A 12,930-nucleotide genomic window follows, 5' to 3' on the forward strand; every position below is an offset into this window, starting at 1 on the left:
GGCTAGGAATAAACAAAGTATGTTTTCCCAAGGAAGAATAAACCTTACCATCTGCACTTTTGTTTTTCATTTACGTGGATTCTTTTCCACTTCACCTCTGATCTATAATGATCCAACAACCTGGCTATTCTCCCTCCCTAAATTTCTTTCAAATCAATTTCTATGAAAACAGTGATAGTCAACATACACAATCATACCTGTGTACAGCCATCTTTTTAGAGAGGAAAAAAGAGAATAGTGTAGGCAAGTATAAGGAAAATTGTGAAAAGACCAACAAAAAGTCAATTTACTTTTTATCCTTTTATCTAGGAGCTTCTTTGCCACATAATGGTTAATAGCCAGCTCTGAACCTTTCTCTTTTCAGTCAGTCAGAATCCTGCCCACTTAATCATCACTTACAATTATTAGTATCTGTTGGCCATCTGGGCCTTGAGTGGTTTGTATATATTTTCTGACGAAATGATGTCCATAATTGAGGATTCATGTATAATTGTGGACCTTTTCTCACAATCTAAAATAAGATCTATGATTTTGTTTGAAAGCATATAACTAAGGCATTAGAAGTAATGCTTTCATTGGATTAAAACCAGACTCCTAAAAGAGGCTGCAATTCCAGAGATTACTTCAAATGCCTAGTCCCATCCATCACTCTCTATTTCTCATTTGATGGCTTTGCCTAGGAGAAAGTAATCCTACTGAATATTATGATGAATTGTTGAGTAATATCAAATTATTGAATATAGTTTTACATGTGTGCATATATAGCTATATATACATATATGTATGGGTATATATGTGTGCATATGCCTATATATAAAAATCAGAAATTTTATAAGTAAAATAATTTATGAAATTATTAAAATTACTCATTGAAGGCACTCTTTAAAGTATTATGTTTTTCTTTGTTTTCCAAAATTTCAGAATTGGAATATATAAAGCAATATACCCAAACACTACTACTGGTTAATTGAAAACTTGCTCAGATAGTTTTATTGGTGGTTATGCCATAAGTTACTTACATTGTCTTCTACTGTTGGACTTCCAAAATGTCTTTAACACCTGCTCTAGTGGACATTCTAGAATTATTTCTTAAACCCAGGTATATAATTCCTGGGTTTAATTCAAATGACTTTTATTTTCCTGATAGAACTGGCAATTGTTTCTTTAATGAATAACCAACTTCTATTCCTTTAAGAAGTCTGAGAAATCCTATGGTGTCAACTCTACCTGAGCACTCTGCAGCTTTTCATATTTTTTATTTTTATTTTTGGAATTTAATGTCATTGACTCTTTTCTTGTTTAGACTTATACTATGATACACTTTCAAAAAATGCCCCACACTAAAAGCTCACCTTAATCATTTTCAATATATATAAACACATAACAGCAACTTATGCCAATACTAATCTTGATCCTTGCTGTTCGTAATGTAAACTATTTCTTGGGACTTGAAAGAGTACCAAAGTGATCTCATACTTCTAATACTTATGATATTTTAATCATCACCAAATGAAAAACTTTATTCATTCTTTCTTACTAGTATAAACCTCAGGAGGTTATATGCAAAACTACGCAGAATGCAGGACAGATTGGAATACATTTAAAATTTAGTTGCTGCCTGTGGTAAAAGATGTTTTGCACTACCAACTCTGTTGGAGTACTGACTGCTCCTCCATGTCCTAGAGTGGGGCATTTTTTACTGCCAATGGCCACAGCATGCTGAATCCATGGGGGATGTCATCTATTTTTATTCCTTGTATGGTGGGGTGTGACCCAAGGCAATAGAAAACAGGAGAGGTGACCTTTCTATTGATCTCACCTCTATTGATACACTGCTAAATACTTAGAGCAGATGGCTCAATAAACCATCAATACATTTGAAAAAAAACATATTTTGAATATGAACACTTTGAAGTTTTTGCTAGGTGGTGAGCTACACAGAGGAAGGGCGGGGTGGGGGATACTTAGGGAGAACACATCACACACTCTCAGAGTAGAGAAAATGGCTTTGTTTTGTTTGTTTTATTTAATCACCAGAATCTGGTACAGCAGCTCTGACACTTAAGTTGCATTTCCTTTTGTGATTCATGATAAAAGGCTGAAGACATAAAAGATCTGCTCAGAATTACCTTCCTTGACTGTAACCCAACAGTAAGAATAATATCTTCAGCATGAAGCCATGGAAAAGAATGCCATGTTAACCATATAAAATGCATTTACTTTATTGTTGATTTAGTAAGGCATTCAAAGGAATATTTGATGAGAAAATTGAATGAGCAAAAGGTTAAAAAATTGATATTTTTCAGAATTCTATATTCAATTTTGTATAAACTATTCTTTAGTATATGTCTTTTCTATAAATCTCTACAAGCAGCTCTTTTCAGATGGAATATTTTAGTGACAGAAAATATATATATATATACACACACACACTTTAAATATAAATATCAGGATAATTTTTTAAAAGGTAGATTTTTATTTTCTGCTTCTGCAGACTATATTTTTTGTTACAATTTCAGTGTCAGTGGTACAGTCAATGCATTTACACTCAATATTGATTGTATTGGGAAATGAAATAGTTAAATTGTATGTCAACTTGACTTGGGCTAAGGGATACCTCAGAGAGCTGGTAAATATTATTTCTGGGTGTGAGTGTGTGAGGGTGTTTTAGAAAAGATTAGCATTGAATTGGTAGGTTGAAGAAAGAAGATCCATGTTTCCCAGTGTGGGTGGGCCTCCTCCAGTCCACTGAGAGCCCTAATAGAACAAGAGGTAAAGGAAGGGAGAATTTGCTCTCTGCTCGAGCTGGGACACCCATCTTCTGCCCTCAGATATGAGGTCCCTGGTTCTCAGGCTTTCAGTCTTGGACTTAATCACACTATCAGCTTTCCTGAGTCTCTAGTTTGCACACGTCAGATTGTGGTACTTCTCCACTTTCAAAATTAGGTGAACCAATTCCTATAACAGATCTCTTCTTTGTATCCGTATCTGTATCTTTATCTATACCTAATTCTATCTACATTTCCTACTATTTATTTTTCTCTGGAGAACCCTGACTAGTACAGAAAGTGTTTTGTAGCTGGGGAAGGGGGCCTAGTTTTCAGCTTTTGCCTGTTTTTATATAATACATACTCTCACCACAGATAATTTAAGGTTACCAGCTTGGCATCAGTTGGCTTGAAATGGTATTTCAGTGTTCACAGTCAAGTGCAAGGTGGATGAGCTGGCTCTTGCACACTACTCCCATCTATGGATCTCTGCCTAGAATCTGTATTCTGCCTTCCTCTTTTTATTATACAATATTTAAATGCTTAATTCATTAGTTAATAGTGGAAACCAGATCATTCTCCTGAAAAGGTTCTAATGTAGTTGGAAAATAATATCGAGTTACATGGAAAATAGAATAATATTTTAAGAGTTCAGATAAGAGAAAATGCAATAGAGTAGATCAGTGAAATTTATAGTTTCAATATATAACATACCATTTTCAGAGCTCTTATCAGGCACAGTGCCAATTGCCTTATATGTGCTATTCCATTTGATCCTTAGAACTGTCCTTCCGGAGAGTAACACTATCCTCAGTCTTTCTTTGCAGAAAAAAAAAAAAACGGGAGGGGAGGGTAGTGAAGCTTAGTGAAGTAAGGAAACTTGCCCAAACTCACACAGACAACAAGGGACAAAACCCACTTAAATGGATTGTATGTATCATAAATTCTGTTGGGTTTTTTTAGAATATCTTTTCCTTGTAAATATTTTGTTTATTTATTTTTAGAGAGAGGAAGGGAGGGAGAGAAATATCAATGTGGGTTGCCTCTCAGGCACCCCCTACTGGGGACCAGGTCTGCAACCCAGGCATGTGGTCTGACTGGAAATCAAACTGGTGATACTTTGTTTTGCAGGTCAGCCCCCAATCCACTGAGAAACACTAGCCAAGGAAAGTTCTGTGGTTTTATAGAAGGTGAAGATAACTGTTGTTGGAAAGGACTGAAAAGAATATATGGATAAAATGGTTTTGGATTATGTGTAAGGTTTCAATATCTAAATGAGTATACAAAATTAACAAAGAAAAGGAATAAGGTTTATATTTTATGAGTGTCTATTAAATTACCAGTATTCCTGGGTTTCTTATATCTCACTTTTTTTATAATAACCATGTCATTATACTTATGGTTTGCTACTGAGATTACTGCTAATTTTTTTCAAGATATTTTTAATTTTTAAGGCTGCCTTATACTAACACCAGCATTAGATATAACTTAGTTGTCTGTCAATGATACATTAGAAGATTTTCTTAAATGCTTTGCCTGTTTTTCTGCCACCCTTGGTCAAGAGGATCTATGTGGGAAGGTATGCCTTAATGCTTTGGAAAGACTACAAGACAGCCTTAGTTTTTCTCTTTCCACGTGGACAGGGCTTAAGGTTTAGCTAGGTAAACAGTGGGTCTGTTTCCTTCCCTGTCTCTGCTCTGGGCATAGACACCAACTTCCCCAAGCATGCAGACTTGTAGATTTCTAAGAATATGTCTCAGCTTTTCAGAGTTCCCTATAGTCACCTAGTTCTCCAGGAATTCCTTTTAAATTCCCAGCCAGCTGAGATCACAGCTAAGGCAGCTGCAAGACTGTAAGCAGATTCTTACTGTTTAGGGGAACATGCTCAGATAAAAACCGTTTTATCCACTAAACTTAACTCTCAGTCAAATAAAATAACCCCCCAAAACTCTAACAGATCCAAATCATGGCTAATCATGGATATGAACTAAAATGAAAGTGAAATAAATGTCAGGAATCTTTAGCTGTAGTTCTTGTATAGTATAAGATATTCACATTATCATACTTTTTGTTGCTCTCTGTTCACTATGAATATATGGACTTGATGTCTTTCCCATCCATTTCTTCATTTCTCACCCTCGTTGCATACAATAGAAGATAATGAATTGCTTAAAATATACAGTTGGTAATTCATCCAAGAATATCTACTGATTATATGAAAAAAAGGGAAATATTTGAAACTGAATTAAAATTGATCACATATTAGTCATTATTTTATTCCTTTGTCCACACACATAGAGAGTTTAGGCTTCCATTTACTCTTTCATTTTTATTCATAAACAATATTTTTATTTTATTAAACATGCATTGTTTTAGGCATTCATAACATATAATAAATTTCCCAATGTATTTAATTCTGGCAAATTGCAAAATAATTGATTACAAACAATCTGATTCATGAATTTGAGGCTACTGATGGACAAAAAAATTTTTTGAACTGTGTTGTTCAGTGCAAAGTACCTCAAAAGAGCACTTGTTTATAATTAAACTCTCACTTTAAAATGCAACAAAGAAAAATGCCTTTTTAATTTGATAAAAATTTAAGAGAAGATATATGCAGCCTTCAAATCAGGGTTTACTAATCTAAAATTCTTCCAAATAAGTAACCAAAAATAATAACGCTTTCATGGTGATTTATACAACTGAAATTATTATTTCAAAATTGAAACTGGTAAAACTGGTTTTGCTCCTTTAATTTCAGATTTAATATCTGGTTATCTAGAAACATCTGATGAATATATAAATGGTGCAAATCTTAAAATGTTGCACAAACTCTATTCTTAAGGATATAAGTTAGCAGATTAATTAAGATAGAGTAGCTTTTCTAATTCCAAGATAATCAGTGACTTGATAAAATAAGTTTTGGAAAATTATGGACATGGATTTTAAAATGCAACTATCTCTTTTACCTGTTTTTGTCTTTCTCACTCTTTTCCCAATTTCTCAAAATTTTCCTAACACTTTATTTAAAACACATGTCGTTATGTAATACTGTTATTATCACATGTAATTCTTCCATGACAGTGCTCCTAAAATGTATGTTGTCACCCAATGCTTAAATGAAAGACATCCTTTTGTTCTTTAAATGATGGTAACTTTGATTTTGTGTATTTCCCAGGTGATTGTAGTTGTTTATTATTACAAACTTTTGGTAAGTGCCCACACTAAAAGCTCACTGAAAGAAACATGAGATTTACAGCAATTTAGCTGAATGACTTCATCATCTCACTCTTTGAATCTGCATTTTAAATGACTTAAGTGGTCACATTTAAAGGCTGCCATCCAGAGATGAGAGTTTGGGATCAATTAAAAGCAGAAGAATACCCACCAGAGCCTTTGTTCTCCTGTTGTGTCCCATTCTAATTCAAAGCACATAAGTGTCTCTGTAACAAATGACCTTATTCTAAAAGTGCTCTCATTAATTTTCCATCTCTCTCTTTCTCTTTGAATGACTCGTGGTATGGGAAGAGTTTTACTTGTACTTCCTCTGGAGTCATTGTCAGAGCCTGCTTACCAGCTCTCATCTCAACATTCGGATGTTTACACTGTTTATGTGGCCACAGGTAAACTGAGCCTCAATGAAAACCTCTGTCTTCTCCACACACCATGTAATTTCCCATCACACCTTGCACTATGTCTTCCTACTGGCCTGAAAAATACTTCTCATGCATCAAATGAACACTATTTCTTTAAAGTTAAAGTCAAACCTCATCCAGGTAGAGACAGATATGTTACTATCACACATCTTCTTCTTCATCTTCATGTTAGAGAAACCACTTACTTTTCCTCTCCAATAGGGTCATTATTACTAATTCCTTTTTTGGAATCATCAAATCATCTGTGAGTTGAAGCAATCTCAGGGTCAAGACAGTTTATTTTTTGACATGGGGCTCATTGGTTCTAAACTGCTCATATCATTCAAATGTGGAATCAAAATGTTTTTCCTTACTAAATGAAATTATGATGCCCTACAATTTTTGTTTCATAATTTCCATTTACAGAGATGTCTGTGAAGATAATATAGAAAAACCCATAAAACCCACACCCAGTGTCCTCTGTTACTGATATCTCAGTAGAGTAGGCTGGTATGGTATATTTGTCACAATTAATGAACCAGTAGTAATACATTATCATTAATTAATGTCCATACATTATTCACACTTCCTTAGATTTTTTTTCAACTTAATGTCCCTTTTCTGTTCCAGAATCCCATGAAGGACACCACATGGCATTCAGTCATCATGTCTGTCAGGCTCCTCTTTGCTGTGACATTTTCCCAGATTTTCCTTGTTTGGAATGATCTTCACAGCTTTAAGGAGTAGCGATCACTATTTTGTAGAATGTACTACAGTGAGATTTATCTGATGTTTCTCTCATGGTTAGACTAGGACTATGTATATTTGGGAGGAAAAACCATAGAGGCAAAGTGCTATTCTTATCATACCATATATAGGGGACACACTATCAAAATTAATTTTCTATTGATGTTAAAGCTTGAACACCTAATTGTTTATCAAATCTTCCACCATAAAATTCTTCTGTTACTCTCTGTAAGTACTATGCTCTTGAGAGGAAATTGCTCTATGGACAACACAGGTAAGAAGGGGTGACATAGGTCCCACCTTGAGGGCAGTGTCATATAAATATGAGGAATTCTGCACAGATTTCCCCCCATTTATTTAATCTTTTCTTTATATTAGTGTGGGACTATAGATATTTTGTACTCGGCAGTGTAATACAATTAACATTACTACCTATATTTTGTTTGCACAAATTCTTCCAGCTTTGGTCACTGAGAACTTCTAATTAACTTCTGTGTCCTTTGACAAAACCCATCATATGAGAGAGAGAGAGAGAGAGAGAGAGAGAGAGAGAGAGAGAGAGAGAGATTTTCTTACTTTCTGGAAGTATCATATGCTCCAGGCTCATCTTGGATATTTCTTGCCCTGGCCCTACAAATCAGCCATGATTTCCCCAAGAAACCATGTCATTGCAGTATGGTGAACACCCATGATTTAACATTGAATGTGCTCATTGATACTGAGAATCATTGCTTCTAGACCTTCTCTGCTGACATCACAAGGAAATATAGTCACACATATGTATACATGTAAATATTTCTAGATATAATTATCTGTGTCTATATTAATCTAAACATGAGTTTATAGTAACATCTCTAATTCTAAGCTATCACCACATAGATCATTCCTTTCTCCTGCCTTATTTTTCTGTAACCTCCCATTTTAACAGTGAGAAACGTGGTTCATACTGTCCACCATCCATTGACTTAATTGTTCTATATGAATTCAAATGTGTAGTGGTTTCAGAGTTGTTCATTTGTACATGTGGGAAGCAACTTCATCAGCTAGAGCACACTGATTATGGACAGTTTCTCTTGCATTTAGATTTAGACTCCATTCATTTTCCAAAGACTTGGGTTGCATTTTTTTTGGTACCCCCTTCTCCCAGTGTGGTTGTTTCACATGTTTGTAATACAGATGAATTATTTTGTCACATTCTGCATCCATCCCAAGATCCTGCCATAACTTAAGTATATATATTTGCATATATTAATATTTTCACTTTGAGCTAAGTTCTGTGGGTTTTGGCAAATGCATCATGTCATTTCTCCATCATTACCACATGACCCAGAAGAGTTTACCACCCTGAAAAAGTTCCCCATGTTTTACTCATTCACCTGTCCCCTCAGTGAACACCTGGCAGCCAACGATCTTTGTACTATCTCTATAATAACGCCTACTCAGAATGTATTTTTAATGGACTAACATAGGATACAATGTTTTTAAACTGGTTTCTTTCACCTAGCATTTTGCATTCACATCTTTGCATCACTTGATAGCTCATTCAATTTTATTGTTGTATAATATTTCCTCTTATGGCATGATTTAATCATCCATTATCTTTTGGAGGGACATCTTACTGGTTTCAGTTTCTGATAACTATGAACAATGATGTGAAGAGTGTTTATGTACAGGTGTTGACTTAAACGTTGATTTCCAAATCCAATGGTTAAATACCTAAGAAGTTGATGGTTGTTCCTATGGTGCACATATGGCATGAGTAAGCTTTGTAAGAACCCACTGGTCTTCCATGTGACTGTGCTTTCCTTCTTATGTGTAAAAGCCTGCACATAAATTTTGTGTTGGTTTTACTTTTTCATCATCAAAGAACTATTTTAAATAAACATCGCTCACATGTTATTAATTTGTTGTAACGGTGTACTCACTACAGCAAAGCTATTTTTTCTTCTTCTAATAATTTGTCTGTAGTTTTCTTATTTTCCCTCCTGCTGTGATTTTGTGTTCCATAATAGCAAATATATATGAGAATAGTGTTACTGTTTTTATTTTGTATTTGTTCTTGTCTTATGAGCTCTATTTTTGTTTTCCATTCTCAGTGGGATCTCGTAGAACCATCTTCATTCTGCTGTAAGAAATCTGACCTGCTGCCCATTCTACCTCAGCCTCAGCAGGTACTTCCTGTTAGGCCAAATCTGAATAAACAAAACTCTCTTAGCAACCGATTAGCTTTAGGTAAACTATCAAGGTCATTGTCAGGTTTGAACATGGTTCAAATGGGTGGCATAGGTGCTGCTGGCTACTGTGTACCACATATTCATGCAGATAAGACAGAAACAGGTTTGATATTATGTGACCTGGCTAAATGCTCTGAGTGAGCATAAAAGAGTACAAAAAGTTTTTATCCTTTTATTATCAAAATACTACCACTTTATATCTATGAAAGTCACACATGAGAGAGTCAGAATGAAAGGTTCTTATAAATAAGAACTCAAGCCCTGGCTGGCGTAGCTTGGTGGATTGAGCGTGGGCTGGGAACCAAAGTGTCCCAGGTTCGATTCCCAGCCAGGGTACATTCCTGGGTTGCAGGCCATAACCCCCAGCAAATGCACATTGATGTTCCTCTCTCTCCCTCTATCTATCTCCCTCCCTTCCCTCTCTAAAAAATAAATAAATAAAATATTTAAAAAAATAAAAAAATAAGAATTCAATTAAAAGAACATTACTATACACAAGAAGTGTCATTTCAAATAAAATTATAATTCACAAAAATCTTCAATAAGATGCCTATATTTATTGCTGCCACTCATTGTGGGATTATATCTATGTTCTATGCAATGGAAATGGGATAATATAGATAGATGATAGGTAGGTGGTAGATAGACATGGTAGATAATGATGGATGGATAGATATCTGTCAGATAGACTGATAATAGATAAATAGATAAAAGATATAAGTAGATGATAGATGGAAAGATAGATAATAGATAGATGATAGGTAAATAAATAGGTCAATGATAGATGATAGATCAATGGAAAGGTAGAGATGTATGGATATAACCATATCTGTATCTTTTTTGCCAAACTTATTTTCATTTAACATGTTAAGATACATATTTTTCTCCATTTTGTTGTTGAAGAAACTGAGGACATTAGTGAAGACCTGAAGTCTTTCATTTAGCTAATAGGTAGTAGAGCTGTATTTGAATCTAGTCTTAGGGCTTCTGTCAACAATCTATAGCCTTTCAGTTTTAAAATAATAGCACCTCTTTATTTATTGACTATTTTACATACTTTATTTAACTCTATTACCAACCTGTAAGGGAAACATTATCCTCATTGCTTTGTACATGTGGTCACTGAAGCTCTAAGACATTAAGTAGCCTGTTATGATCCACAGATAGTGCAGGGAGAGGTGGTGTTTGTACCCAGCTTGGTCTCAGACTAGAGCCTGCAGTCCTAATATTGACTGTGTGGCCTCCCCACCACACCACTCATCTAGTCTCACCTCAGCCCCTCTGGGTCTATCCTGTGCTGGGATGTCCATTCCTGGCTTCAGGACCATCTGCGTCTTTCTTGTTATGCATGAAACTGGGTGTTGAACAGTCTAACCTTGCCTTCCAAACATGAGGGAATTTTGCTTATGATTTTTTCATGTTTTTCCTCAGAGCAATTATATTTATATGTACTATGGTGATGGGAGGGTGGTATTAAATCTCTTTTTCAAAGACACAATTCTTTCTAGAAGGTCAGCTGAAAATAAATCCTACATAGTATGAAACATAAAAGCTGTATAAGCAAGGAGCAGAGTGATCCTGAGGAAGGAACCATGAGTCTCATGTTATAATCACATCAAAAGTGTGGTCAGAGAAAAGTATTAAGATTAGAGATTTTTCATGTGTGGTTAGTATGAGTGGCTGGCCTACATAACCATGATATTTAGAAGGTAATATTCTGAGTTAGAGATAATGAGAAAATGTTGTATGTGATTTATAAATGTTTAAACCAGATAACTTTGAAAAGGAAGTTGGGATAGATGAAGTAAATGCTGAAACAGAGTCAGATGGACTATTAAGGTCAAATCAAGCTCTACATTATACAATAAAATAAGCATTTAAAAAATATTTCTCTATTTATCTTTCTCAGAACCAGACACAAACACCTCCCTCCTTCTCAGGTTTGAACCTGTCAGTACAGTGGGGGCCAAGTTGTTAAAAGTTAATACTGTTTGATTAACCATCCTTCCTAAATGGCAGGTTTGCATTTGAACTAGAAGCTTCCAGAGAAGAGAAAGCAATTTGTTCAATAAATAATGAGTGGACTCCTCCTATGCACTGAAACTTTGCCCTGAATCTTGAGGCACGGTGTTGAGAAGTCTAGGCAGAGACACCCCCTGTCATTAAGGACTTTATATTCTAATGGAAATCCTAAGAACGAAATGTAAAGAAATCTCTCCAAATGGCAGGGAAATTTGAGAAGATGGTTTTATAACTAGGAAGATCCTCAAATCATCCCTTGCAACTAACTGTTTACCTTTCTCGCCCATGTAGACCTGGTCACAAAAGTTATTTAAACTCATTTATAACCAGAGTGTAATAGTTCAAGGGCAGGAAAATTGCTACACTTAAAAAAAATTAGTTACTGTCATTCACAACAGAGTGGCTTCTGAGGGCAGACACACCTGGATGGTGTCTTCTAATGAGCTCCTTTTGGATCCTGTCATAAAATTTCAGGATGAAAGTGTTACATGCCATAGAAATGCTGCCTGGAAATTACCACAGACTCAAATTCTGCTCAATAAACCCTCTCTCTGATTCCATCCACATTTCTGGAAAGGCGGATGATCGCTGTCCTATATCATTATGTTTCTCCATCTTCTGCCAACTCAGATTAGAGGCAATTCTAAAACTCTTTGTTCTATTGTTCCAAAAGGTCTGGAACAAACTTAGAAATACATCATGAGTATCAATTTTCATACCCTCAAAGCCATCTTGCTAACTTAGAAAACATAGCACGTTCTCCTCCCTTTTTGTAAGAATTTGGACAATGCTGAAGCGTTTACCATTCCTAATTCCACATGCATATCTAGATACTCCATAGAAATATTACAGGTACACAATTTAAAGTCTGTACCTCAATCTGTGAGTGTAAGTAGGAAGGGAGCAAAGTCATGAATTATAGAATTGGGGAAGTGGAGCCCTATTTTAGTGAACCAAAGACCTAGGTCTAGTTAGGAAGCTGGAAGATAAAGGACTGACCTCTGGAGACACTGGACCAGACTCTTTTTTGGCAAATGAGACTTTGACTAATAAAAAAGCACACTGTAGAGTGTGATTAAATAGAATCCAAGATGGACAGTTTATCTGTGACAGTTTATTACCCAATTTTCTAGATTGCTGTGCTTTCAAGAAGTGCTAAATGAGGTTCCCAGAACAAAATAGACCCACAACATCTCTCCCATTATGCCTTTTGAAACTCCTCTGTTTGTGATGAGTTCAGGCCTCACTTCTACTTCCCACACACCCTGTCCATCGTTTCTGCTCTCCCTTTCTCCATCTCCCTCCTCACATTCTTGTTACTTCATTGTTTCTATCTTGTTTTCTCTCTCTGTTTCTGTCTGTATGTCTCTGTCTGTCTCTGTCTCTCTTCTTTTCTAGCCTCACTTCTCAATTCATCAACTTCTCTCTCTCATTGACTATCAAGCATTATATACGTATATATATAATATATATATTCAACAAACCACGACCAATGTTTGCTCTGTTATTTTTAATATAAAAGAA

This window comes from Phyllostomus hastatus, unplaced genomic scaffold, assembly GCF_019186645.2.
Source record: "Phyllostomus hastatus isolate PE091 unplaced genomic scaffold, TTU_PhHast_1.1 phas_scaffold_39, whole genome shotgun sequence".
Lineage (NCBI taxonomy): Eukaryota > Metazoa > Chordata > Mammalia > Chiroptera > Phyllostomidae > Phyllostomus > Phyllostomus hastatus.